The sequence below is a fragment of the Octopus bimaculoides genome, chromosome 29 (assembly GCF_001194135.2).
Source record: "Octopus bimaculoides isolate UCB-OBI-ISO-001 chromosome 29, ASM119413v2, whole genome shotgun sequence".
Lineage (NCBI taxonomy): Eukaryota > Metazoa > Mollusca > Cephalopoda > Octopoda > Octopodidae > Octopus > Octopus bimaculoides.
Window position 1 is genome coordinate 8,273,143 of NC_069009.1, and position 4,046 is coordinate 8,277,188.

The following is a 4,046-nucleotide window of genomic DNA, read 5'->3' on the forward strand; positions in this document are numbered from 1 at the left end:
ACAAATGAACGAACAAATAAATGAATGAATGAACAAATGAATGAACAAACAAATGAATGAATGAACGAACAAATGAATGAACAAACAAATGAGCGAATGAATGAACAAATGAACGAACAAACAAATGAGCGAATGAATGAATGAACAAATGAACGAATGAACAAACAAATGAACGAATGAACGAACGAACAAATGAACGAATAAACAAATGAACGAGCAAACAAATGAACAAATGTACAAATGAACGAATGAATGAAAGAACAAATGAACGAACAAACAAATGAATGAACAAACGAATGAACAAATGAACGAACGAACAAATGAACGAATGAACAAATGAACAAACGGACAAATGAACGAATGAACAAATGAATGAATAAATAAATGAACGAACAAACAAATGAACAAATGTACAAATGAACAAACAAACAAATGAATGAATGAATGAAAGAACAAATGAACGAACAAACAAATGAATGAATGAACAAATGAACGAATGAACAAAGAAATGAACAAATGATTGAACAAACAAATGAATGAACAAACAAATGAACGAATGAGCAAATGAAAGAACAAACAAATGAACGAAAGAAATGAACAAACGAATGTATGTATACACCTACATATACGCGCGCGCACGCGCACACACACACACACACACACACACACACACACACACACACGTGCGACAGTACAGGAAATTTGAATATTTGGCTGCTATTTCTAAAAGATATTTCTACGACATATAGCATAGTAACAATTGCTATTTAGCCTCAGGTCAATATGAAAGTAATATATTTCTGATCCTAATCGTTCTGTAGATTAGTTCATGTGTATTTTGAAGGAAATTTGGTTGCTATAACAACAAAACAAGGTATTTATGAAATAAATCATTATTTTACATTTAGCCCTTGTCATGTAGACATTGGATTTTCTTACTAGAGCTGATAAGATACTAACTACTAACATGAAAGCATTACATATAAGTTGTTAGTCTGAAATATTCCTGTTGATAGCCAAATTCTGTTAGTGCACGTGTGTGTGTGTGTGTGTGTGTGTGTCTGTCTGTCTGTTTGCGGGCATTATGTATGTATGTATGTATGTATGTATGTATGTATGCATATATGCAGGCATCTATGTATGTTATCAATCAGTTTCATTTCTGTATTTCTTGTCCATAGAGAAAGAGCCGGACTCTAACATAGATTCAAGGCTCCTTCATTGGAACTTTTATCAACATCATCTAGGTATTTGTGCATATGTGTGTGTGTGCAGTATTTGGTGTTAGTGTATGCGCAGATTTGTATGTTTGTTTTATGGATGCGTTTTTATGTCTAGATGCATGCATATGTATTTATGTGCTAAATTTTTGGAAAGTTTTACATATCTTTACAGTTCCATTGATGGCTTGAATCTGTAGTCTTCTAATCAGCCTTTTTCTTTCAGGTTTTGAGAACCCTAATTTTTCCAGGTTTTTGTATGTATGTATGTATGTATGCATGTATGTATGTATGCATATATGCAGGCATGTACATATGTATGTAAGAATGTATGTATGCATATATGCAGGCATGTATGTATGTATGTAAGTATGTATGTATATATGTACTTCTCCTTCCCTTTTTAATTTGGTAGCAAGGTTGTGAAGGTGTCTTGTTTTAAACATCATCCTTTGAATCTGAAGAAGGTCCTAACAGACTTTTATGGTCCCAGATATCATGGTCAATCATGGTGTATAAATTAAGGATTTGCTTTCTCTCCTCAAAATACCAAGTTCAGCCATACTTTGCTCCAAGGCATGCTGGTATTTCATTTATTTTTTATTCATTTATTCATTTATTTGTTTCAGTCATTTGACTGTGGCCATGCTGGAGCACCGCCTTTAGTAAAGCAAATTAAACCCAGGACTTATTCTTTGCAAGCCTAGTACTTATTCTATCGATCTCTTTTGCCGAACCACTAAGTTACGGGGATATAAACACACTAGCATCAGTTGTCAAGCAATGTTGTGGGGACAAACACAGACATACAAACATATACACACACATACGAAATCGAAATCGAACCAAATTCGACGACTGGCACCCATGCCAACCTCTCCTTCATTGGACACTAAACTCTGCTTGTGAAGACCTGTTGGGGCAAGTGAAATCGAAATCATAATTGAACCATATTCGATGACTGGCACCTGTGCTAGTGGCCTGTAAATAGCACCATTTGAGCGTAATCGTTACCAGCATCGCCTTACTGGCACTTGTGCCGGTGGCACGTTAAAAAATCACTCAAGCGAGGTCGTTGCCAGTGCCGCTGGACTGGCTCCTGTACAGGTGGCACGAAAAAACACCATTTTGAGCGTGGCCATTGCCAGTACCGTGTGACTGGCCCTCCTGCCGGTGGCACATAAAAGCACCCACTACACTCTCGGAGTGGTTGGCGTTAGGAAGGACATCCAGCTGTAGAAACTCTGCCAGATCAGATTGCGGCCTGGTGCAGCCATCCGGTTCACCAGTCCTCAGTCAAATTGTCCAACCCATGCTAGCATGGAAAGCGGACATTAAACGATGATGATGATGATGATATATACGATGGGCTTCTTTCAGTTTCCGTCAACCAAATCCACTCACAAGGCTTTGGTCAGCCCGAGGCTATAGTAAAAGACACTTGCCCAAGGTGCCACGCAGTGAAACTGAACCTGTAACCATGTTGTTGGTAAGCAAGCTTCTTACCACACAGCCACTTCTGCGCCTATGTACCCTGTTGCTACAATAATAATAGGTATGAAGCTGAAAGAGTATCTTGGGTACTAGATTTGCAAACTCGCTCATATATAAGTGTGTGTGTGTGTGCGCGCACACATGCATATGTATGTGCATGTGTGTATACATGTATATATATATATGTATGTATGTACATAAGTATGAATGAGATATCTACATAGCAGTTTGACTTGTTAGAAATAATAGCCAAATTCCATTCAAGTATATCACTCATGCATACCTCTCCTTTCTGCCATATGATATATTCAATGTCATCTTGAGCACAATGCATGAACATTGACCAAACAATTTGTACATTGAGGGATAGTATTCTGAGCCACATTCCTACTTTAAAAACAATCTATTTTTAGAACAGCAACAAGAATAGACATAATTCATGACACAGCTCCATATAATAAACACTTTTGACGATCTAATGTGAAACCAGTCAAGTGTATTCCTATATCTTAAAATACAGGGTGTCCACAAAGTCTGGGTACATGGAGTAAATTTTTTAAAAATCATAACATAGACAATTAAATATAAGAAATAATTTCTTAAAGCATGTTAATCCTATGTACCCAGACTTTGTGGACACCATGTAGAATTAAATTGTAATGTATTTTCTGTGCATTTTCAATTTCATTTCTTCTATTCCGGCACTTATTTAGATTAATAATTATAATGATAATAATAGTCAAGATGAAGAGTGCGATTCGACTGTATAGATATTTTATTCGTTCAACAAATAAAATATCTATACAATCGAATCGCGCTCTTCGTCTTGACTATTTACTTTCGTGAAGACTTACGTCAATCCTTTTTAAAATAATAATAATAATAATAATAAAAATAATAATAAGCATATATTACTTCTTTATATTCTTCCCGATTCCATTTAATTCTTTTACATTCTTGATTTTGTGGTCGTTGTGGTGGTGAACTTTGGTGGCTTAATTTGGGACAAATTTCAGGTTCATATTCGGGGAAGATATTCTGCCATTTGAAAATTTTTCGTCGTCAGGCTGACAGATTCCTGACAGGCGCGCTTCCATTATAACCATTGGACAAGCGATTTGGTGTACTGTTTGAATTTTTTTTTTTTAAGTAAAGTTAAATTATAATTAAATTTTCATTTTTTAATTTTTTAAATTTTATTTTACAAATTTATTATTTTTTTAAATATATTTTTAAAACCACTAATCTTCATACAGGGGCCGCGTTTATCATCATTAGCAGCAGCAGCACTACCACCACCACCAGTAGTTGTAGTAGCAGCAGCAACATCAC

General features: G+C 35.6%; 1 protein-coding gene across 4 annotated transcripts in view; it reads right to left on the reverse strand.

Moving 5' to 3' along the window:
• Positions 1-4,046, reverse strand: part of LOC106881726 (chondroitin sulfate synthase 1) — a 65,016-nt gene that overhangs the window by 41,934 nt on the left and 19,036 nt on the right. For 2 of the 4 annotated variants that reach the window (XM_052977951.1, XM_014932209.2), the window contains exon 1: positions 3,630-3,957. The exons of the other annotated variants lie outside the window; for them this stretch is intronic. The gene's annotated coding sequence lies outside the window, so the exon portion shown is untranslated. Of the gene's footprint in view, positions 1-3,629; positions 3,958-4,046 lie in introns of those variants that run through there. 4 annotated transcript variants of the gene reach the window in all.